Genomic DNA, 25,496 nt, shown 5'->3' on the forward strand with positions numbered 1-25,496 from the left:
GCGCCCTGCGGCCTCGCCCAAGCCCCCACCCCAGCGCTGTCCCCCTCCTCCCCGGGGCCCGGGGCCCGGGCCCAGCCCCCGCCTCCCGCGTTCCGGGTGGCCGGGCGGGTAGGCGCCTGCCGCGCCGCTTCTCGCCAGTGTAAAATGGCGGGGAGAGGCTGGTCCCATCGAGGACTCGGCACTCGATTGCTCCTACCCGATCTCGGCGGGTAGGGTAAAGGGACTAGGGAAGCGCGCGCTGAAATATGAGCGAGTGCGCAGGCGCGAGAATACGCATGCGTAAACGTTGTGTGAAAACTGGCTGGTGCGCAGGGACAGCACCGGGGGATGGAGCGTGGCAAACGGAGAGAGCAGGTCCCGCGCATGCGCATGCGGTGATCCTGCGGGCTGGGCAGGGCGCCACCAGAGCCCGGCATCTCGTGGGGTACCGCCTAGCGCAGCGCCCCCTGGCGGGGGAGGGTCCCCTGGCAGCTGGGCCCGGGTCAGGCTCTGCGCGGGGCCGCTGGGCTAGGGGCCTGGGGGGCCCGTTGGGTGGTGGGGGCCCGCTGGGGCACAGGTCAGGGCAGCAGAAGACTTGCAAGGGGGGGAGGCCAAGCCCCCAGAAGGGGCATTTTGGGCCGCGCTGGGGCCCTGCTCACCAGGTCACCGCGCCAGTCGCTCCGCTTGGCCCAGCGGTGACCACCCGGACCCAGGCGGGCCACGGGGGCCAGCCCTGGTTCCCTCCACCCACTGGACCCGGGCTGAGCTCGGTTTCGCAAAGCGAGGGTCAGTGCCCCTTTGGCCGCCCCATCTCTGACCCTGTGGGGACGAGGTGGGGCCGGGGTGCAGGTGCCAGAGGCATGGGCACTGGTGCCAGGCACTACGGGGTTGCCAGTCTGTGGCCGCCTGGCTTGAGAGCCTTGTGCTGTCGGTGGCCTTGCTGCCCCGGCCAAGCTCAGATTTCCCTTGGTGGAGGGGGGAGGTTTTACATTCCTGCATCATGCATGTCTAAGAAAGCATCTGTCTCACACTCCCTGCCTCCATGCCTGCGTTCCTACTCCCTTCCCCACGTGAGCTGTGCTGGTGAGCTCCGTCCAAAAGCCACCAGATGTTCTGCAGCCCTTTGGAAAGGCCCAGTAGCCATGGGCCTGATAGGTTTCAGAGTAACAGCCGTGTTAGTCTGTATTCGCAAAAAGAAAAGGACTAACCAGTTTATTTGAGCATGAGCTTTCGTGAGCTACAGTTCACTTCATACTTGTGGCACCTTAGAGACTAACCTGATGTTAGCCTGATGTTGACTGTTGCCCATTGGTGGTGAGCCAGTGTTCAGTGCCTTTCTGTGTTGTTTTCATTAAAAGGAAAAATCAGTGACACAAATCAGATATATCTTTGGTGAATCCTGTTTATTTACAAAGAATCTCTGCAAAGACCTTTTCCCCTCAACTCAGTAGGAATAAACAGCAGGAAGCAGTTTCTTGCTCACAGTCTCCAAGTCTGCCCCTTCCATCAGTCCTCTGCCCAAGGAGCTCTATTTCTGTTCTCTCTCAGGGCCACACATGTTCATCAATTACCTGACCACTTCACTTGTTTTCTCTGCTTTAACACACGCACACAGCTTGCCAAACCATTTCCTAGGCTCTGTGTTTGCAGGGACTGAACCTCGCAACGCACATGGTTTAGCTTCTGACCAGGCCTTGCCTTGCGGCCAGTGCCTTGAGCAGTCGCTTCTTTTGTTTCCAGCTATCACTGTGTAAAGGGACTTAATTTAGAATGAAAGCAGGGTGCTTGGCACACCCATTGGCTTTAATCAGGCCTGCAATTGGCTATAGATCAAAGACCTGCTTGATGGCCACCATTAATGCCTTCCAGCATAACAAGACTACCTGGGAGGGAGACTTGGCTCAATTCAGCTCCTGAAGTTTCTGGCCCATAAACCTTCACACACGTGAGTCTTCTTATCACATATGTCTTTATGGGCTGAGAACAGTGTGGTGCACTACCGCTCTGTATGGTGAAGAAATTCCAGCACGTAAAAACGTGGATGGTATAACAGAAACAAAACTATGCTGAGCTCAATGATTCCTGGTCTTCCCTTTCCCCTGGCTACTAGTGCCTTCTGCAAATGAAATCAAGTCTCCGAAGAGCTACCCGGAGGAGAAAATTGGGTGCCTAAATAACCATGATCTTGTTACTAATTTTTAAATAAGAACAGCCACACTGGGTCAGAACAATGGTCCATCTATCCCAGTATCCTGTCTGCCGACAGTGGCCAATGCCGGGTGCTTCAAAGGGAGAAGACCTGGACCTAAAAATCCTGGCACCCACTCTCCTACTCTAAGCACTAGACCAAGCTGTCTCCCTGGTTTGCAGTTTGAGGGTGGGATTTTATTTGTAATTAAGATGTGTTTTTCCACTGTTGGTCAGTGGCCCAGATGCTTTGGCATAGGGGAAGGATATAATTTTTTATTCTTAGTGTGTTCTTTCCATATTCTGGTTAATGCCAAGATCACTTTCTTGGTTGCTAGGGTTGCCAAGCCTCCCAGTTTGGCCAGGAGTCTCCGGGAATCGGGCTCGATCTCCTGGAGGCTACTGAAGCCAATCTGGGAAATTTGAGGCCCCCATAAATCCAGCGGCCCAGCAGGAATAAGGCAGGCTCCCTACCTGCCCTGGCTCCATGCTGCTCCCGGAAGAAGCAATATGTCTGGCAGCAGCTCCTAGAAGGAGGCACAGCCAGGGGGTCTCTGTGCGCTGCTCCTGCTCCGAGCGCCAACTCTGCAGTTCCCATTGGCCGGGAACGGGGAACTGCAGCCAATGGGAGCTGCGGGGGCGGTGCCTGCAGGCAGGGGCAGCGTGCAGAACTGCCTGGCTGCCCCTGAGCCTAGGAGTGGCTCCCTGGATGTGCTGCCGCTTCCGGGAGCCACCTGATATACGCGCCACACGGCCGGAGCCTGCACCCTGAACACCCCTCCAACAGCCTAACACCCTGCCCCAGCCCCCTCCTGCACCCAAACTCCCTCCCAGAGCCCGCAGTCCCTACCGCACCCCTGCCCCAGCCCTGAGCCCCCTCCTGCACCAAACTCCCTCCCAAAGCCTGCACTCCAAATCCCCTGCTGTACCCCAATCCCCTTTCCCAGCCCCCCTGCACCCAAACTCCCTCTCAGAGCCAGCACCCCATCCCACACCTCCGCCCCAGCCCTGAGCCCCTTCCCACTCCCAAACTCCCTCCCAGAGCCCACACCCCAAACCCCCTGCCACACCCCAACCCCCTGCCCCAGTCCTGAGCCCCCTTCTGTACCCAAACTCTCTCCCAAAGCCTGCACTCCCAACCCTGCTCCAGGCTCAGCCCAGAGCCCCCTCCCACACTCTGAACCCCTCAGCGCCAGCCCAGAGCCCGCACCCCATCCCACACCCCAACCCTCTGCCCCAGCGTGGTGAAAGTGAATGAGGGTGGGGGAGAGCGACCGATGGACTGTGAGGGGCTGGAGTGAGTGGGGGCGGGGCCTCAGAGAAGGGGCGGGGCAAGGGTGTTTGAATTTGTGCAACGACAGTTGACAACCCTATTGGTTACCTTCTTTGCCATGCGCTTAGTGCTTTTTTTTACTTCTGAAAACACACAGACGTCAGAAGCTGCTCCTTGATGCTGGGTTCAGGCAGGAGGAGTTTCCTTGCCTCAGGCCTGGTCAGGTCAGTGGAGTTTTCAGATCCCTTCCCTCTTCTCCTAAGGGTTTCCCTTGCATTTTTCACATTGAAAAAATAATAAACATGGAAATATAAACTTGGCCGCAGTCACCTTCTCCAGCTACTTCTCTGCCTGGCTCTTTCACAGGGGCGTACTGTTGTTGTCCGCGTTGTGCTTTAAACAAGGATCAGAGAGACAGAGTTCCAAGGGGACTTCCCCAGGTGAGACCCCAGCAATGCGTTGATAGTCACTGAGGTCCAGCCTCTCAGTGGCAGTAAGTGGCTCTGCCCCATTTGCATGGGGCATGTGAGAGTCCAGCTGGTTGATCAGCTGTGAAAACATAGGCCTCTTAGAAGCTTTCCCCTGCCAGCAACTCCTCATGATACGATACCTGTCGTTAATAACAGATACAAGTTATATTTATGCACAAGCTTTGCTTGAAGTAAAGAGAACAAACCAAGAAAGAAGCAAAGTCCCATGGCATGTGTCTCTGCATTGAACTCAACGCATGGTGATAATAGCTTAGCTCTCGCACACTTAAATTGGCTGCAGGTCTCTGCAGCCAGTAGAGACCTTGGAGATTTAAAGGTACAAGTTAAATTCCATATGGGGGGTGACTGATCTGTGTTCAGATGGATTCAGGGCACTCGGCAGGTCATGTTGTCTATTGGATTCAGTTTGGTTCAGGAAGATAGTTAGTAGCTGGGAGGCCTTTGGGCAACGGAGCCCTAAACCGTATTTATTATTATTTTCCGGGTTGGTTGTTTAAAGAGGCTGGAGAACAATGCATCCAATCCCAGTGATCCCTCGCCTTGCTTGCAGGTAGGGCACCCTCTCATCACTGACAAGTGGGGGTTTTGTTCTGTTGAGTGCCAACAGCTCTTGAGAGCACTTCTGAGTACTCCTGGGGTGCTGTTAGTCCTGCCTCTGACCTGGTGGTTCTTTTGCCCTGCTGCTGTCCTTCAGCACATTGCCCTGCTTCTAGAACGCAGAGAGAATGTTGGGCGGGGTGGGGGGGGGAGACCTGTGATGGCTCCCACTCGGTCTGGGAGAAGGCGAGAGAGAGACGGTGGTGAGAACGGGTGAAGGAGCAACCTTCTGATTTACCAGACACCCAGAAGCCACGGCTGGCACTGAAAGCTGCCTTCTCCTTCCCCCTCCCCAGGTTAGATCTCTGCCAGTACACTGCATGGGGCTGGGCTTCTCAATCAATGGCTGTACCTGTGGGTAACTCTTCTGCCTTGTGTGTCAGCCTCCGGCAAATAGGTCTGGTCAATTGTCCAAGCCCCAACCTGTTGGATCATATTAAAGAAGTTCTGTATTAAAATCACAAATGAGTTTGATTCCCCATAGTTTAAATTCCAGGGTATTACTAATTAAGAGGTCTCTTGGGTTTTGGTACTGTTTCTCTCCCTCTATGTGTGAAACTTGCAAGCTGCTAATTGCGTTAGTACATTCTAAGACAGAGTCTGTTCTCAAAGCAATTCACAGAGACTCAAAGCAATACTCTAACAACAGAAACAGCACCCAGAGACTCCCCGCCCTTTTGTTGTATTAACAATTGTGATTAAAATAGAGATAGAGGATGTATGTGGATGGATGCTTGGTGTGGATAATAACTGAATGATCAGGGAGGTGCCAGCCTAAGAATCCAGTGTCCATCGGCTGAAGAAGGCGTCAAGTGGAAATAACCAGAGGACCCCCGGAGGGCAGACTGGAATCCACCCAACAGCCTCAAGAATGGGAGAACCAAAGAACAAGATAACTTCTTGGAGCCGTCAGGAATGTGCTATCTGCTGATTGATTCAGCAACAGCATGATGAAGCAATTCCCATAGACTGGCATAGGAAGAAATTCCTATAAAAATAGACTCTTAAAAAGTGAGAACTTTGGGGTCTGATTCTGCAAACCAACTTCCAGGAGCATCAGATGAGCATCTGACAAGGCCCTGCTCCCTCCTCATGTCCAGGCCACCTGGCCAGTGGCTTGGCATGAGCAACTCTAAGGCTGGTAACTATGATGACAACCTTGCAGAACCTGTGTGTGTGTGTGTGTGTGTGTGAATGTGTGAATAAATATGAGATTGAATGGAATGTTATAGCTATAACTAACTGCTTACTATGATAACAACCTTGCAGAACCTGTGTGTGTGTGTGTGTGTGTGTTTGTATGAATGAATGAGTGAATAAAGATGAGATTGAATGGAATGTTACAGCTGTAACTAACTGCTTACTATGATTCTTTCTGTATTCACAATAAATGTGGTATTTTGCCTTTTTCCCTTTAATAAGATCCTGCTGGTTTTTAATTTATTGGTACAACATTTTGGTGGAGAATTGCGAAAGGGGGAATATTGGTAAAAAACCTCAGTTATTGTAAATATTGGTGTGCACACTGCCAGCTCTAGTGAGCTAGGCATTTCTATTAGGTTAACCAGACCTGCTGGCCTCCGAGAAGGTAGCAGGGGACCTGCTGGCCTCCGAGAAGGTAGCAGGAAAAACAGATTAAACCAGACCTGCTGGCCTCCGAGAAGGTAGCAGGGGACCTGCTGGCCTCCGAGAAGGTAGCAGGGAAAACAGATTAAACCAGACCTGCTGGCCTCCGAGAAGGTAGCAGGGGACCTGCTGGCCTCCGAGAAGGTAGCAGGGAAGAACAGGTTAACCGGACCTGCTGGCCTCCGAGAAGGTAGCAGGGAGAAATAGGTTAACCAGACCTGCTGGCCTCCGGGAAGGTAGCAGGGGACCTGCTGGCCTCCGGGAAGGTAGCAGGGGGAAAACGCATAGATTAAGCTATGATTTCAGAATCTAGGCTGTGTCACTTGCTAAGTAATACCAGCAGTGACAAAGAGATTGAAATATCCATGTTAAGATGTTTAAAAGAAAACAGGGTAAGCCAGTACCAGAGGGAGGAATGGAGTCAGAAGGAACTCCAACCTCACCTTTTGTTAAAGAAATTACACCTTTTAAACAAAACCTTCAATAATTTGGGCACAGTCCTTGGACTAAACAAGCCCTAGCTGATGTCTGCACTATTTCGGACCTGGAGGATAGATTGGCTCAGTATATCCTCATATACAAGCCTTCTAGTGCTGCCAAAAGAGATGCAGCAGCAATTTGGTTGTTGTGTGAGGCATGTAAGGATTGTTCCCTCCGCTTGTCTTCACGTAAAGAGGAAAAGGCACAAACGGAAAAGGGAGCAGACAATTCGAAGGTGCTGGCTACAAATACCCAAAGCCAGCTGAAAATAGTGAAAGAGGCACTCCAGGAATACAAAAAGAGTGAAAAAAGTTAACTCTGCAGAGGCTGGAGGGAGGCAGATAAAGGGGGAGAAGGTCCTATGTATGGCACCCCCAGGCATAATTACAAAGATAAAGAGTTAAAAAAAAAAAAAAAGTTAACTCTGCAGAGGCTGGAGGGAATTAAGCAGCTAAACTTTGTGAAAATGTTAAAAAGGAAAAGCGTTAGAGAAAGAGCATTCTTGGTTTTTTTGCAGCCATTCTGAGGGAAAAATGGGCCCTTTTCCAAAGGAATGTCTGTAAATTAGCCAGGCAAAAATAAACTGATTAAAATCATTTGACTGGACAATTTAGTCAAATTTGCTAAAAGAACATAAGAGGGTTCTATTGGAACTTAGCTGCCTCAAATGTATAAAGGGAATGTAAGATGTAAAAAAACCAGAGCAGTGTGGAAGGGATGTTAAAGAAAATGTGTATGTATCTATCTCTGTGTGTGTAAATATGTAAAGTTCTAAGGACCAGTTGGTTTTGTTTTAAATAATGCCACTAAAAATCCATTTGACTCTTTAATTCAAAGTTGCAAAACTGACAGACCTTTTTGCTAGACACAGGTAATTAGTGTTGTTTGGCTTTGGGATTTGGCATTTAACCCTTAAAAGGTAACTCAATGCTTTACAAAATTTAAAATGTTTTTAAGTTGTGGCTGCAGCAGTGCAGTCAAAATCAGGAGAATATAAAAAAAAAAATTCTGGATTCTTTTTGTTTGTTTGTTTTTGTAACAAAATAGCAGATGAGAGTTGTAGTACAAAAAAAAAATTAAAGACAGTGCCCCTCTGAAGCAACAGCAGGGGTGAGGTGCACAAAACAAAAAGAAGCAATGTTAGAAACACTGAGTCTTAAAATGGCTCTGAGTAATCAGACTGTCACTTTGATAAAGGTACATGAAACCTCTGTAAGCAAAAAAAGAAATAGTGACACCTTATGTAAAAATGGATCTGGATAATGTTATAGAAGTTAAACTATGGAAGGAATGTGCATTTGCCCCAGAACATGAGCAGGGTATATTGTAGAAGGGGCAAAAGAAATGCAAACATACCATGCTACTTAATTAAAATGCTATTAGGGCTCCAAAGGGAGCCACAATAGGTTGGGTTTTCTTTTTCAGATTGCTGTGTGTTTTGGAAGCAGAAGTTAAAAGTAATCAAAACTCTGGTGAAAGCTGATTGTGTCCCTTTTAAGATAGAGTCTCTGAGCTGCTGATGGCTTTAAATCCAAAAGCAGGAAGCTTCTGTGAAAATGCAAATTACCTAAATGATAAAGGAAGGAAAGAACTAGCAGCACAAAGGAGCTGCAGATAAAGGACATACCTGGTCAGCAAACAAATTGTCTAAATAAAAGGCATGGGATAACAAGATAATTTTAATAAATTTAATGATAATAAGTATCCCTGTAACAACGTATAGTGTGTATGATTTTTGGAAAAACCCTTTAAGGTCGTATGGTAATGATGCTTCTCAGTTATTACCTGTAAATAAAACTTAAAGCTTAACACAGCAGGAAAAACATTATAAACTTGGTCTGCTGTATAAGAAGGAAAACTCAGGGATTTAATGACTAAACAGTGGGATAATTTCCCCATAACCCTTAAAAGATAAAAGCCATTGAAACCTGGCCCACCTATAGAACAAAAACAAGAAAATGTGGGGGCAATTCCTCTGTTTTGCCTGCAATCAGCAAGGGTATTTGTAAAAGAAATATTTTAAGCAATAATCTGCCACCCCAAAAGGGGTAGAAACATGTTCTTTTTGTCTTTCAGAAAAATCAGGAAAAGCTGATGCCAGCTGAAAAGTAACCCAATACCATGAATCTACTGTCACAATAGAAATTGTGTTTTGTGTTCTATGTTTTGTCTTGTGTTTTGTCTTGTTGCTAGCACTGTTGTGTGTTTAAAAAAAAAAAAAAAAAAAAAGATACTGAAGACCTGCAGGAACTTAAAAATAAATTAAGCTTTCTGTCCCAGCTACAGGACAGCCTGATACAAAAACAAGTACATGCCAATGTAGACTTGGTCCAAATTGGTCTGGGTAACCTACAAGGCCAATGGAATCTTTAGTAATGGCTTAATACTACCACATGGCTTATCCATTTAAAAAAAAAAATATTAGAAATAGGAAACTACACAGCCATAGCTCTGGGATGCACTGAAATGCAGATACTTGCACGAGCTACTTTGGAACACAAAATGTTCTGGGTCATATTGGGAAATATTAAGGGTTTGATGCATTTGTTAAAACAAAGAAAGAGATCATTGTTTGACACTTATCAATATGAATGGATGCAGTATGTTTCCAGTATTGTAAAACCAGGCTTGTTAATGGGAGAAATTGTTGTCAAAATTGCACACCAACAGTCCCTGGAGGCAAAGGTATTGAAGGTTAGCCCACTCCCCATATTACACATGGGATCCTTCTGGCTACCCTGGACCTCGAGCCAGTGGGCTGGGGAGGGAGGGAAGCTATTGGACACTAGAGGTTGTACCGAATGGACTCCTCAAAAGTGGGTGTGCCTCACCTTGCCTGTTGCCCCAGAACCTTGTAGTAAAGATACATCACTAGGATCGTGTATGTGGCATGAATTGGAATCACAAACTCAAATTGCCTCACAGTACCTTCTCTTGAATAGGCTACATAGAAAGTGACACTGACGATTATAAATCTTAGTGTCAAAAGGGGGATTATGTTGGATCATATTAAAGAAGTTCTGTATTAAAATCACAAATGAGTTTGATTCCCCATAGTTTAAATTCCAGGGTATTACTAATTAAGAGGTCTCTTGGGTTTTGGTACTGTTTCTCTCCCTCTATGTGTGAAACTTGCAAGCTGCTAATTGCGTTAGTACATTCTAAGACAGAGTCTGTTCTCAAAGCAATTCACAGAGACTCAAAGCAATACTCTAACAACAGAAACAGCACCCAGAGACTCCCCGCCCTTTTGTTGTATTAACAATTGTGATTAAAATAGAGATAGAGGATGTATGTGGATGGATGCTTGGTGTGGATAATAACTGAATGATCAGGGAGGTGCCAGCCTAAGAATCCAGTGTCCATCGGCTGAAGAAGGCGTCAAGTGGAAATAACCAGAGGACCCCCGGAGGGCAGACTGGAATCCACCCAACAGCCTCAAGAATGGGAGAACCAAAGAACAAGATAACTTCTTGGAGCCGTCAGGAATGTGCTATCTGCTGATTGATTCAGCAACAGCATGATGAAGCAATTCCCATAGACTGGCATAGGAAGAAATTCCTATAAAAATAGACTCTTAAAAAGTGAGAACTTTGGGGTCTGATTCTGCAAACCAACTTCCAGGAGCATCAGATGAGCATCTGACAAGGCCCTGCTCCCTCCTCATGTCCAGGCCACCTGGCCAGTGGCTTGGCATGAGCAACTCTAAGGCTGGTAACTATGATGACAACCTTGCAGAACCTCTGTGTGTGTGTGTGTGTGTGTGTGTGTGTGTGTGAATGTGTGAATAAATATGAGATTGAATGGAATGTTATAGCTATAACTAACTGCTTACTATGATAACAACCTTGCAGAACCTGTGTGTGTGTGTTTGTATGAATGAATGAGTGAATAAAGATGAGATTGAATGGAATGTTACAGCTGTAACTAACTGCTTACTATGATTCTTTCTGTATTCACAATAAATGTGGTATTTTGCCTTTTTCCCTTTAATAAGATCCTGCTGGTTTTTAATTTATTGGTACAACAAACCCCCAGTATAAGCTCAGCCCCTGCCAAGTAGCAGGTGTTAGGCACTTCCTGGATATAACATGGCAGCTGTTCCCTTGACAAACTCAGTTCTGATTTTGTCTGTGAAAGCAGTGGGGTGGGGGCAGCTCAGTGTGGGAAGGAGGGAGAGGACAATTTGACTTTTAGATGCGGGCTATGGCAGCTTGAGAGGTGGAAGCCAGAGTCTCACTAGGTCACTTCCATCCTAACTCCGTTGTTGCCTCTTCCCTCTTTATTACTGGAGGAGGAAATGTCCATAGCCCTGATTATACACCCTGTCTCCAGTGGCCCTCACAACCACAGATGAAAGAAGTGAGGGGGGTGCGTGGTGCAGGTGACTGGCCAAGTTCAATGAGATGCCAAGTGTCTCTCATAAGCTGCAGGTGGCCAGTTCAAACCCTGCTGAGGTGGGAAGTTGCTCCCCTGCGTGAAATAGTTTGAGTCTCAGTTCCCAGGGGCATGTGTCCCCATCCCAGAATCCACCACCAGGATGGGGCCTACATCTGCGGTGTTAGTGCAGAAGGCACCATAGAGAGCGAGTCCTGTTCTCACACTTGGGAGTGGTCCCTCCGGCTGAGGGCAGCCTGGGGAAGGCTTGCACTGCTTCTGCCCCAGGGATTGATTCAGGGCTTCAGGACTGTCAGTCTAGCACAGGGGTGGGCAAACATTTTGGCCCGAGGGCCACATCTGGGTATGGAAATTGTATGGTGGGCCATGAATGCTCACAAAATTGGGTGGGTGTGGGATGTGTGGAGGTGCGGGCTCTGGGGTTGGGCCAGAAATGAGTTCTGGGTGCAGGAGGGGGCTCTGGGCTGGGCCAGGAGGTTGGGGCACAGGAAGGGGTCAGGGGTGCAGGCTCCGGGAGGCGCTTACCTCAAGCACCTCTTGGAAGCAGCGACATGTTCCCCCCTCTGGCTCCTATGTGGAGGTGTGGCCAGGCGCAATGGGAGCTACGGGGGTGGCGCTTGGGGTGGGGGTAGCGTGTGGAACCCCCTGGCTACCCCTAAACTTAGGAGCTGGAGGGGGAACATGCTGCTGCTTCCAGGAGCCTCGGCACAAGTGCGTGGAGTGGTCTCCGACCCTGCTCCCCGCCTGGAGCGCGGGAGCATGGCAAGCCCCAGACTCCACTCCCCAGCAGGAGCTCGAGGGCCAGATTAAACAGGCTGGAGGGCCGGATGTGGCCCCCGGGCCATAGTTTGCCCACCTCTGGTCTAGCCCCAGCTTAAAAATAATGAGCAAGGGGAAAATGGAGGCATGCAACACAATGCAACACCTTGCTCCAGAGCTGATAAAAGAGCTTGGAGAGAGTGGGAGGGGCCGTGCTAACAGAATGTCCATTAAAAACAATCAAGCCATGGCACTGCTTCGTGTGGGGCGTCCCAGAACACTGGTTAGGAGCAAGGGTTTCAAGCATCGCTGGAGAAATCACATATGGTAGCTGAGCCCCATGTAGTGAAAAGGGTTGTTGCCATGAAACCTGGGTGTTGTGAAATATACCAAGCTCAGGCTGACCTGAGAGTAGCGTAAGGAGGTAAGGACGAGCAGTGGGAGGACACACATACAAACAGTCTCACTGGGTCAGACCAAGGGTCCATGTAGCCCAGCATCCTGTCTTCTGACAGTGGCCAGTGCCAGGTGCTTCAGAGGGAATGAATGGAATAGGGCAATTTTGAGCGATCCATCCTCTGCCATCCAGTCACAGCTGTGGGCATCTGGAGGTTTAGGGACCCCTTGAGCACGGGGTTGTGTCCCTGACCATCTTGGCTCATAGCCACTGATGGACCTATCCTCCAGGAACTTATCTAGCTTTTTTTTAAAGTCAGTGATGCTTTTGGCCTTCACAGTGTCCCCTGGCAATAAGTTCCACAGGTGGACTGTGCACTGTGGGAAGAAGTACTTCCTTATGTTTGTTTTAAACCTGCTCACTCTTAATTTTTTGGGTGACCCTTAGTTCTTCTGTTCTGTGACGGGATAAATAACACTTCCTTTTCACTTTCTTCACACCTTTCATGATGTTATAGCCCTCTATCATATCCCCCCTTAGTCGTCTCTTTTCTAAAATGAACAGTCCCAGTGTTTTTAATCTCCCCTCGTAAGGAAGCTGTTCCATACCCCTAATCATTTTTGTTACCCTTCTCTGTACCTTTTCCAAATCTAATATATCTCTTTTTAAAGATGACACAACCAGAACTGCCCGCAGTATTCAGGAGTGGGGGTTCCATGTATTTATATAGCGGCATTATACTTTCTGTTTTATTATTTATTCCTTTCCTAATGGTTGCTAACATTCTGTTCTCTTTTTTGACACTGCTTCACACTGAGCAGATGTTTTTAAAGAACTATCCAGGATGTCTCCATGATTTCTTTCTTGGTGATAAAGAATTTAGATCCCATCATTTTGTATGTATAGTGAAATTGTTTTTCCCAGTGTGCATTACTTTACATTTATCAACATTGAATTTCATCTGCTATTTTGTTGCCCAGTCACCCACTTTTGTGAGATCCTTTTGTAACTCTTCGCAGTCAGCTTTGGACTTAACTATCTTGAGTAATTTCGTATCTTCTGCAAATTTTGCCACCTCACTGTTCACCCACTTTTCCAGATCATTTATGAATATGTTCTTCAGCACAGGTCCAACTACAGATCCTTGGGGGACCCCGCTATTTACCTCTCTCCGGTCTGAAAAATGACCATTTATTCCTGCCCTTTGTTTCCTATCGTTTAACCAGTTACTGATCCATGAGAGGACTTTCCTTCTTTTCCCATGACTGCTTAGTTTGAGTCTTTGGTGAGGGACTTTGTCAAAGGCTTTCTGAAAGTCCAAATACACTCTATCCACTGGATCATCTTTGTCCGTGTGTTTGTTGACACCCTCAAAGAATTCTAACAGATTGGTGAGACATGATTTCCCTTTACAAAAGCCATGTTGACTTTTCCCCAACATATTGTGTTCATCTATGTATTTGATAATTTAGTTCTTTACTGTAGTTTCAACCAATTTGCCTGGTAATAAAGTTAGGCTTACCAACCTGTAATTGCCGGGATCGCCTCTGGAGTATTTTTAAAAAATCTGCATTACTTTAGCTACCCTCCAATCATCTGGTACAGAAGCTAATTTAAGCGATGGGTTACATACCACAGTTTGTAGTTCTGCAATTTCATATCTGAGTTCCTTCAGAACTCTTGGGTGAATCCCATCTGGGCCTGGTGACTTATTACTGTTTAATTTATCAGTTTGTTCCAAAACCTCCTCTACCGACACCTCAATCTGGAAGAGCTCCTAAGATTTGTCACCTAAAAAGAATGGCTTAGGCATGGGAATATCTCCCATATCCTCTGCAGTGAATATCAATGCAAATAATTTGTTTAGAATTCATCCATAATGGTCTTGTCTTCCTTGAGTGCCCCTTTAGCACTGCCATTGTCCAGTGGCCCCTCTGATTGTTTGGCAGGCTTCCTGCTTCTGTTATACTTAAAATTTGTTTGCTGTTAGTTTTTGTGTCTTTAGCTAGTTGCTCTTCACATTCTTTTTTGGCCTTTCTAATAATATTCTTACACTTGACTTGCCAGTGTTTATGCTCCTTTCTGTTTTCCTCAGTAGCATGTGACGTCCAATTTTTAAAGGATGCCTTTTTGCCTTTAATCACCACGAGTGTGATACTGAAGGAACAGAGCAGCAGGTCATGGGAGACAGCAATGGTCTCATCCCCCATTCTTATCCATGCACTCACTATTTTAGGAGATTGGCAGCTCGCATCATCTCCCAGCCTGTAGAAGGAACAAATCCAAGAGCTCCTTAGTTCTTTCTTGACACATCTCCCTGCCAAGTGCTTTATTAATGTAATTTGTGTCATTCTGGTACCTTCCAGCCACAGATCTCCAGGGGCTTTAGGGCATCAGGGAGCTTATGGCTCACAGCCCCCACTGGGTTGGGTCAGCCTCATGACGCCCATTTTACACAGGAGGCACAGAGAGGGAAAGGGACAGAAATCACAGCTGCAAACCCAGCCCAGCCAGGCAGCCCTGGGCTCTAAGCACAAGGCTATCCTTCCTCTATCCAGTCAGGTCCCTCCCCTAGTGCTTTTACATTGCCCCATTGGAATCAATCAGTGTTTTACCATGGAGAGACCCTGGGTATTTACTGAGCAGGGCAGGTTACGAGTGGCTAGGCTGAATGGTCAGCCCGGAGCACAGTTATAGCTAAGGCCTCATGGTTAGAAGGTACTGTGGTTGGATTATTCTGTGGGGGTTACAAGTCACTTACAGATTGTTACCACACCCTTCCGGCTTCTACATGCGGTGCTGTCGCTGTAGCCAGGATAACACTTCAGAGGGCAGCAGGGTTGGGTAATGGGGAGCACCTGGGGACGGAGAATAAGGAACCATCAGCAGTTTAGACCCCGAGTCCGCCAAGGAATTAATTTAATTCCTGAGGAATTAAAGGGGCCATGTCGCTAGCTGGCCTGAGGACCAAAGGGAAGGGAATGTGCCCCCTGTCCTGGGTTACGGAGGGCTGACTTGGACAGGTTAGAGGAGCCCCGTGAGCTGCCCTACTTGGCCCCCTGGTGACAACAGTTCCTAGGGGGATGCAGCAGGCAGCCAGGAATTAGCTGGTATAGGAACACCCTGGCTATCTCCTCCTGCTTTGGCTTGTCTCTGATGTGCTTGTTGCCCTGGAGGCTGCTGCAGGAAGCGGACTTCAGACACCAGGGGTATTTCACCCTTTGGATACCTTGTGGCCCCTTTGCTCTCAGTCTTTCTTGCTTGGCTAAGCCGCAACTAAAGATTGGGGAGGAGGGGGCTTCTAGAGGTGTGTGAAGGGAGCAACCAGAGGCTGGTGGGTGGTTCCAGGGTGTATAACTAAGAGGGAGAGGATGAAAATGGAAGAACTGAAGTTGGCAGGAAAGCTCCTAGCCACCATATATGCTGGGCTGCAGCACAGACTCCTAGGGAGAGTGTCTAGTTGGAAGCTGGTATCAAGTGGAGTGCCCCAAGGGTCGGTCCTGGGGCCGGTTTTGTTCAATATCTTCATAAATGATCTGGAGGATGGTGTGGATTGCACCCTCAGCAAGTTTGCAGATGACACTAAACTGGGAGGAGAGGTAGATACGCTGGAGGGTAGGGATAGGATACAGAGGGACCTAGACAAATTGGAGGATTGGGCCAAAAGACATCTGATGAAGTTCAACAAGGACAAGTGCAGAGTCCTGCACTTAGGACGGAAGAATCCCATGCACCGCTACAGACTAGGGACCAAGTGGCTCGGCAGCAGTTCTGCAGAAAAGGAGCTAGGGGTTACAGTGGACGAGAAGCTGGATATGAGTCAACAGTGTGCCCTTGTTGCCAAGAAGGCCAATGGCATTTTGGGATGTATAAGTAGGGGCATTGCCAGCAGATCGAGGGACGTGATCGTTCCCCTCTATTCGACACTGGTGAGGCCTCATCTGGAGTACTGTGTCCAGTTTTGGGCCCCATGCTATAAGAAGGATGTGGAAAAATTGGAAAGAGTCCAGCGGAGGGCAACAAAAATGATGAGGGGACTGGAACACATGACTTATGAGGAGAGGCTGAGGGAACTGGGATTGTTGAGTCTGCGGAAGAGAAGAATGAGGGGGGATTTGATAGCTGCTTTCAACTACCTGAAAGGGGGTTCCAAAGAGGATGGATCTAGATTGTTCTCAGTGGTAACAGATGACAGAACGAGGAGTAACGGTCTCAAGTTGCAGTGGGGGAGGTTTAGGTTGGATATTAGGAAAAACTTTTTCACTAGGAGGGTGGTGAAGCACTGGAATGTGTTACCTTGGGAGGTGGTGGAATCTCCTTCCTTTGAGGTTTTTAAGGTCAGGCTTGACAAAGCCCTGGCTGGGATGATTTAGTTGGGGATTGGTCCTGCTTTGAGCAGGGGCTTGGAGTAGATGACCTCCTGAGGTCCCTTCCAACCCTGATATTCTATGATTCTATGATTCCATGAAAGTCTGGTGCAGATACAGTCACAATGCCATGGCTAGAATGCAGGAAAACTAGCAAGCAGGTATGTTTACACTACCCCACCTCCCCACTGTCTCCAGGATCACTCAGCAAGTCCTCCAGAGGAGCCTAGCTGCATCTAACTTTAGTCTGTTCTGTGCAAAAGGTTCCTGATCAAACCACTCCGCTTATTCTATTGCAGTCAAGACACTTTAGGTCACAATTATTTGAAATCTTCACTTGGTCCATATCCAGTGACTCAGTGCACTAGAATGGCTTTTGAGCAAGGCAAGCACTAAGCTCAGTTGAACTTTGCCAGTAAACTACTCACCAAAGGCAACAGGCTTGAACTAGTGAAATATGGCTGATAAAATATGGCTCCATCACCACAAATCCTTTATTCAGTGCTGTCTCGGGCTGGCTTATCTCTCATAGCACTGCACTTCATTAGTGACAAAACCCTCAAAGCGATTACTTTCCAGTGCACCTTTATTTAATCAAAAACACTTGGTATGTTTAGTCTGGAGAAAAGAAGACTGGGGGAGGGGGGAAGCAACTGATGACAGCCTTCAAATATGGTAAGGGCTGTTTATAAAGAGGACAGTGATCTGTTGTTCTCCATGTCCACTGAAGATAGGAGAAGAAGTAATGGGCTTAATCTGCAACAAGGGAGATTTAGGTCAGATATTAGGGAAAACTTTTACTTTAAGGACAGGTAAGCTCTGGAACAGGCTTCCAAGGGAGGCTGTGGAATCCCCATCATTGGAGCTTTTTAAGAACAGGTTGGACAAACACATGTCAGGGATGGTCTAGGTTTACTTGGTTCTGCCTCAGTGCAGAGGGGTGGATTTGACCACTGGAGGTCCCTTCCAGCCCCACATTTGTAAGATTCTAAGGTCCTGTCCATGACTCCTTTCACATAAGAGGTCCATCTGCTTTAGCAAAAGGCAACCTCCTCGTGACAGACAGTAAATTAACCTAATGCAAACTAGAGACTCTAAGGCAGTAACAGGAGAATATCTGCCACTGCCGGAACGTGTAGCAGGTTTCTAAAGGATCACTTGATTTTTACCAGGGTAGATTTCTGGGCAGACAGTGCTAAACTTTCCTTGGGGACAGACTTTGAATTAGTTTGAAAATTCAATCACTGTTAAACATGTGTGCCTTCATTCTAATTTGAATTTGTCCGGCTTTAACTTCCAACCATTGATTCTTGTTCTGCTTGTGCTTGCTAGATCAAAGTGCCCTTTAGTACCAATACCTGGTATTTCCCCCCAAGAAGGTACTTATATCCTGTAATCAAATCACACCTTGACCTTTCTGAGAAGCTAAACAGATTGAGCTCCTTAAGTCTCTCACTGTAAGGAATTTTCTCCATCCCTGGAATCATCTGTTTGGCCCTTCTCTGCGCCCTCTCCAATTTTATCAATATCCTTTTTAAATTGTGTACTCCAGAACTGGGCACAGTATTCCACCATCAGTCTCACCAATGCCATACATAGAGGTAAAATCACCTCCCTACTCTTACTCCCTACCAAGGATCCTATTAGCCTGTTTTGCCACAATGTTGCACAGGGAGTTTATGTTCGGTTGTTTATCCACTCTGCCCCCTAAATCCTTTCAGAGTCCCTGCTTTCCAGGATCTATGCCATCATGTGCCAGCAATGCCCCTCTGCCATGTACATTGGCCAAACCGGACAGCCTCTACACAAAAAAAGTAAATGGACACAAATCTGACATCAGGAATCATAACATTCAAAAACCGGTAGGAGAACACTTCAACCTCTCTGGCCACTCAGTAAAAGACTTAAGGGTGGAAATTTTGCAACAGAAAAGCTTCAAAAACAGACTCCAACGAGAAACTGCTGAGCTTGAATTAATATGCAAACTAGATACCATTAACTTGGGTTTGAATAGAGACTGGGAGTGGCTGGGTCATTGCACATATTGAATGTATTTCCCCATGTTAAGTATCCTCACACCTTCTTGTCAACTGTCTAAATGGGCCATCTTGATTATCACTACAAAAGTTTTTTTCTCCTGCTGATAATAGCTCATCTTAATTAATTAGCCTCTTACAGTTTGCATGGCAACTTCCACCTTCTCTGTATGTATATATATATCTTCTTACTATATGTTCCATTCTATCCATCCGATGAAGTGAGCTGTAGCTCACGAAAGCTTATGCTCTAATAAATGTGTTAGTCTCTAAGGTGCCACAAGTACTCCCATCCCTCATTCTGTTGGTCTGGCCTGCATCCCTTGGTCCTGATGTATAACTGCATTTGGCTGTATTAAAACATATTTTGTATGAATGGGCCCAGCCTACCAAGTGATCCAGATCACTTTGTGTGGCTGCCCAGTTATTACTATTTACCCCTCCATTGATCTTTGCTGATAAAAAGTTTGTCATTCGCACATTTTATATTTACTTCCAGATCATTGATGAAAATACTGAACAGCATCAGAAACAGAACTGATCCATGGAGAACCCCACTAGAAACACCCCCTATTTGATAACTATTTCCCATGGTCGACTGCCTTTGGGATCTATCAGTTAGCCTGTTCTTAGTCTAACATGTCCTTCACTGATATTGTCTAGTGCTAATTTGTGGAAGGTCTGAATTCAGAATCAGAATTGTGAGCATTGCCACAGAGTTACACTTATCCAGTCAGGGAGTGGAATCCTAGTACATGACACCTATGTGTCCAGTCAAGACTGCTCAGTTTTGAATACTTGCAACATGTGGTTTGGAAGCACTGTACAGGTCGAGAATTAGCGTTTGGGGAGTCATTTTGAACTGATGATCAGTTGTGAATGTCGCTCTGTCTGCAGCCAGTTTAAAGCCAGAAATAGAGGCTTGAGACCCTGTCTGCTTCAGCTCTGCCTGGGCTGTGGTGTCCCTCTTTCCATTGCTTGTGAGGCCATGTGGTGAGCTACACAGGCTCCAGGAAAAGATGTACAAGGCAGCAGCAGAGAAGTGAGCCCACAGATCTGAAATGGAACTGGGATGGGAGTAGCTGAGAGCCCTGTTAGTAGAGCTGTGATAACTGGGCCTACAAATTTACTCTAATTGTGAGCTCAACTGTAAAAAGTATGTGCAAGTTCCTAAAATGTCATGATAACCGATAACAACAAATGTTGATGGGAGAAGACGCGAAAGGGAGACAGACGGAATTAGTCCAAACAAAAAGGCCGACTAGTATATCTCAAGGACTGTGTTAAGACCATGCCTGGTAAACAAGAAAATGTTATCCGGAAATTAATGAACCAAAATTGGTGAGTCGGATTTTAGGCCCAACTGGTGGACAAAATAATGAGGGGATGGGCTATTCCACCCACCACTCCCTTTTTGGGTCCTAAAAGAAAGAGATTTGGTGGGGAGAGAGAAATACGGAAGAACAGACAGTCTGCTGAAGCAAGCTTTGCCATTACGGCTGGCACCCCACCACCTCCATGGACCCTGGTCCTTCTTTGCTTCAATCAAGAGGGATTGTCCTGCCCAGACAGGGCCAGAGAGAGGCACCCAGATACCTCCACCTCTACCAGCTGAATCCCAGCCACCACCTGAGATGAAATGGGATCGGACTTTAGCAGCAAACCAGCCCCACCCACCTCAGCTAACTTCTTCTCTTCTCCCCAAAGACAGTTATCCCCAGTCTCGGAGACTGTCAGACAAGGAGGTTTTCCTTCTAAAATTCTCCAGATAAAGGGAAAGGGAACAATGGATGTTGTTAAAATGAAAACCTTATTTAATACTTTATATTTCAGATGCTTTAACTGTTTTTCCTTCATCTCTGTATCTTTACTAAAAGGTTAACAGATGTTTAATTTTGTTTGCCGTGGTACCAAGCAGGTTGAGGTCTCTTTCTACCAAACCCTGAACCCTGTTTAACACTGTCTAATGTTGGAGAGTCACCTGATTATGTTAACATCTTTGGGCCCCTATATTCCATCTAAATGAATACAGCAGTGGCTCTGTGGCTGATGGGTCATATGTGTGTGTTGTGGGGGGGAGCTCGTGACTGAGCAGGGCTCTGAGGCCGCCGAGAAGACCTCGGGCAGTCATTATACTCCGTTATGGATGGGATAAACTCCTTCTAATGATGTAAAAAGTAACATGAGTCTTGGCCTTAACCCACATGTGATGGTTTGGATCAGATGCAGGAGAACCAGACAAATACAATTTTCAGGGTAATGCTACCCTGATTACACCGAGGAATCTCATGAGAAGGGACTGATCAAAATCTCACCTACCGGTCAAAGGAATCAAACTTGTGAACCCTTTGAGGCTCCCCCAGCACCAGGTGTGTTGTTAGAACACTGAGCACAGGGAGTGGTGGAGAGAATAACTTTGCTGTTTGAAATTTCAGGACACCTGCAGGAACTCTGTCTGTCTGGGGCCTCCTTAGCAAAGCAGGAGGCTCGTAAGCACGGGCGGTGAGTGAACCTCCCCTTTGGGGAGGTTAGCTCTCGCCCCTTCCACTGGAGGCCCTGCCCACTGCAGCTCCGAGGGACCCCCCCCCCCGCCATGGCTGGAGGAACCCCTGTCAGTTTCAGGGGAGAGGGGGAGTGAGGGTGGGGCTTCAGGATGGAGCATGGGTGAGGCCACGGTCTGGGTTAGGGGAGGCTTAGTCGCCCCTGGTCTACGATACCCACCGCCCATACTCGCGAGGTATAAAACTCACTCTCAGAAGAGCTACACTTAGGCAGAGACTAAGCTCATGGTCTAATGATTAATTTTCCAAGAGAAAACACTCGTTGAAAGCTTTGCCACATTAAATCCGGTAGAAACAGCTCCTGCAAACAAACATTCTCTCCTCACACCTAGAAGCTTCGTTCCCCTTCTAGTCTTCAGGCTTAACCCAGCTGAGAATGAAGCTGCGTTCGTGCCATATACATCAGTAATCGCAGAGCTGGGGCCTTCTGGCTATTGTCAAACTGCCTGCAGAAGAGCAAGGGGCAGCTGTAGGTTTCTACTCTGAAAGGGAGAGGGAATATCAAGCACAGCAAAGGGCTGAGGCAGCTAGAAGTGGAGGTCGGGAGAGTAACATTATCTCAGACCTATCTCAGCTTCCCATGCAGGAAGCTCCATCGCACCAAACTGTGCTCTTCAAGCACGCTTAGGTGGCAGGTCATTGTTAGAGGGTTCTGTGACGGGGCCTACCGCTATCACCTGCAAGGCAAGGGAAAGAACCCCAATTTGTCATGCTCTGCACCTGGGCAGGGGTGGTTAACCAGTTGTCTCCTGGCCAGAGGAGGTGGAGCTGGGCCTTGTAAGTGGACCAAGGGAGCTCAGAGGAGACAGGTCTCTGCTGGAGAGAAGCCCCAGGATTGGGTTTAACAGACAGGAAATAATGGGAAGAACTCTATGGGTGCAGGTCTGGCCCCTGCAGGGGAGCCCTGAGGCAGGGCCAACAAGGGATCTGCAGTGGAGTCTGAACAGGGTGGAAGGGTTCTGAGTTTGAAGATTTGTTTGGACTTTCATTTGGACTTGTTCCCCTTACGCTGGAGCGGTTTTGACTTTCATATAATTTGGCCGGTGGGCCAAACCAGAGTACCCAGAGGAGGAGCCAGGAGAAGATGAAGGCTTGGAAAGGCCATTGCAGGGCTGAGGGGAAGCTCAGTAGGGTGCACCACAGACAAGGGCCCCAGGAGACCAGAGAGGAGGCGAGGGTGCACCACTGCGGATTCAAATCACTGCCAGGAAGAGGGAAGACTGCTGCTAGGAGCTGGAAGGGGCTTGTGAGATCTCCCTAGATGCTGGCCGGGGTGCACGCTCCCCAGAGAGCTTGGTTTCTAACACGCTCCTCACAGCACACAGGACCAGAGCTCGGCAGCCCATCAGGAATCCTCCTGTAAGGCCTTAATCTAGCCCAAACATCTAGGCTTTAGTGCCCAGGTTTCCCCTAAAAGCCAGCATGCGTTTCCTAGGCTGCCCCTCTGCTATGCCCCAGTCAGCTCTGGAGAACAACTTGCTTTTGGGTGTGCTCTAGCCGGCGTTAGTAACTCACACATCGCCCTTGGCTGTGACTGGGCGCTTCAGGATCCTTTCTGGTGGCAGCCACTTGATGGGCACCTCAGCTGCTTTCCTAGATGGCAGCATGCCCCTGCAGTAGACCTCTCCCGCCAGCCCCAGGCCGCAGAGCCGAACTGTCATATCCTGGTGGATCAGCACATTTCGAGCTGCTACGTCGCCATGGATCAACTTCTGGCTCGCTGTCAGATATTCCTGAAATGAGAAGAGCCACATTCACATTTGCAAAGGAGACTTTGGGACTGCGTGAGTAGCAAGTGGTCTGCCACCCCTGGTCTCAGCAGCCACAGAGTTAACTAGTGCAACTGTGCTCTCCCAAATGGAGATCCTGCCTATAATCTAGAATGGCTGAGAGGTTAAGGTGTTGGCCTACCCATGGGCATGTCTGTGTAAATTCCAGTCCCCTTTCTGGCAGCATTACTTAGCTGAATCCTACATTTGCCTTGTAGGGAAGGGGCCATAACGCTCCAAGAGATTCCTTCTGTTCCCAGTATGATCTATGTGCTCTCCCAGCTGGGAAGTGAGCTCAGGAACTTCCTGTAGGATCAGCTAAATAAGGCAACAGCTGTGGCGAGGTTTTGCCCATTGATTGTCCTCCAGGACTGAGATCACCGCAGGAACAAGCCATGCTTTATTCTCTAAAGATTAATGAATTGACCTTGAAATAAACAAACCAGTGTATTTGACCCACTCTCCTCCACTACATACACAACACTTACCAGTCCGCGTGCAATTTGGATTGCCATGGTGAACACGCTCTTCTCTGTCAGCTCATAAACATGTCCCTTATCGGGTAAGTCCCCCTACCAAGTCAAAAGAGGAAGAGACAGTTCACTCAGGCAGCCTCCGCCTCCCCACAAACACTGCCATGTTCCACGACATCTTCCGCTTGGGATCGCAATAATTACATCCTAATCCAATTGAAACTGCAGACAAGATGGGGAAGACTAAAGATCAAGACCCTCTCAGTTTTAGACTCCCCCTTCTCCCCGCCAAATTTGAGTGTCAGAATTCCAGGTAGGTAGCCCACCAGCCTGGGAAGCATCACACCAGAGTTTGACTCAGGCTGTCACCTCAGGGCACAATTTATTGGTTAACCAGAAAACAGGCAAAATACCTAAATACAATAATTCCTCTGGTTATAGTTCCTAGTTGGGTATTAATAGTGATTTCTTTGCTCTGCTCAAAACTCTCTTCTATATGCTGCAGTACAAAATAGAGCCAATTGGGTTCGAAGGCAGTTGGGACCTCGAGTAAGTCGTCTCGTTCAGGGGCGGGCAAACTTTTTGGCCTGAGGGCCACATCGGGTTTCGGAAATTGTATGGAGGGACGGTTAGGGGAAGGGGGCCTCTTCTCGCCCTCTTCTCGCCCCCTGACAGCCCACCCCGGGACTCCTGCCCCATCCAACCCCCCTGTTCCCTGACGGCCCCCCCGGGACCCCTGCCCCATCCAACCACCCCTTCTCTCTGTCCCCTGACTGCCCCCCCGCCACCCCATCCAATCCCCCCTTTCCTTCTTGACTCCCCCACTGGGACCCCTGCCCCTTCCAACCCCCCCTCTTCTTGACTGCCCCCCCGGGACCCCTGCCCCCATTCATCCCCCCTGTTCCCCGCCCTCTGACCACCTTGACCCCTATCCACCCCCCCACCCCGAACTCCCCTGCCCTCTAGCCAACCCGCCCTTCTTCTGCCACCTCACCGCGCAGCACAGAGCCCAGGGGCAGGCCGGGCTCTGCAGCTGCACTGCCCCAGGAGCTCGCAGCCCCCCCGCCCGGAGCATCACGCCAGCAGCGCAGTGAGCTGAGGCTGCGGGGGAGGGGGACAGCGGGGGAGGGGCCGGGGGCCAGCCTCCCAGGCCAGGGGCTCAGGGGCCGGGCAGGAGGGTCCCGTGGGCCAGATGTGGCCCATGGGCCGTAGTTTGCCCACCTTTGGTCTAGTTCCTACTCTCTGCTTTGTGGTAGGACTAGGAGAGATTTGATTATTCCTAAAGAGTTCCCAATACCTATGGTATCTTAGGTCTCGCTAGGGCACCAGTCACCACATAGTATTTAGGAATAATTACATCTATTCTTGAGTATGTTTAACATGAATTCCTATCTCCTGTAAAGCGCATTTATAGGTGTAACTATGGTAAAAATCGTATCTTATGCTCTGTAGAATTTTAGTGATATCTGCTCACTTTACTGACACAATTAAGTTGTTATTCATTTTCACACTGCAGTTATTTGAAAGAGACCTGGATTCTATTTGATCTCATGTATGAACAGAACTGTCAGCTAAACCCTGACAGCAGAAGCTTTCTTACTGGTGATCGTGCAGAGGCAGAAAGCACAAGGCATTCAGAAACTATGGTGATGAGGTGGAATAAGAATCCACAAAGCAAAAATGGGATTTGAAATCCCAGTTGGAATTTGTGGTGCTGGCAGCTAGCATGAGTCCTGACTTACGCTGTAAAGTGAGCAAGTTCCACTCAGAAGCAGAGAGAATAAATGAGCCCTCACATTGTCAGATTTACAGGCTGTTCTCAGAGTACAGCTGCAGAGTCGCCAACTCCAAGTGTTCAAAAATCATGAGATTAAAAAATTGTTTTCTCCTTCCCCTTCTGGTGTCAGAGCCTGTAGGTCACACGAGTTGCATTTTCCCACTTTTCTCTACACCAAGCGGGCTAAAGACGCACTTTAAAAAAAACGAAAGCGAGATTCTCATGGAATAACATGACTCCAGGTCAGGTCAGATTCCCACAGATCAGATTGGCAGGGGACTTGGGGTTTTCACCTTCCTCTGCAGCATGGAGCATGGGTCGCCTGC

At 48.2% G+C, this 25,496-nt stretch overlaps 1 pseudogene; it reads right to left on the reverse strand.

Moving 5' to 3' along the window:
- Positions 1-3,799: 3,799 nt before the first annotated feature.
- LOC141974364 (tyrosine-protein kinase STYK1-like) overlaps positions 3,800-25,496 on the reverse strand; it is an 84,223-nt pseudogene continuing 62,526 nt past the window's right edge.

Source organism: Natator depressus, chromosome 18, assembly GCF_965152275.1.
Source record: "Natator depressus isolate rNatDep1 chromosome 18, rNatDep2.hap1, whole genome shotgun sequence".
Classification (NCBI taxonomy): domain Eukaryota; kingdom Metazoa; phylum Chordata; order Testudines; family Cheloniidae; genus Natator; species Natator depressus.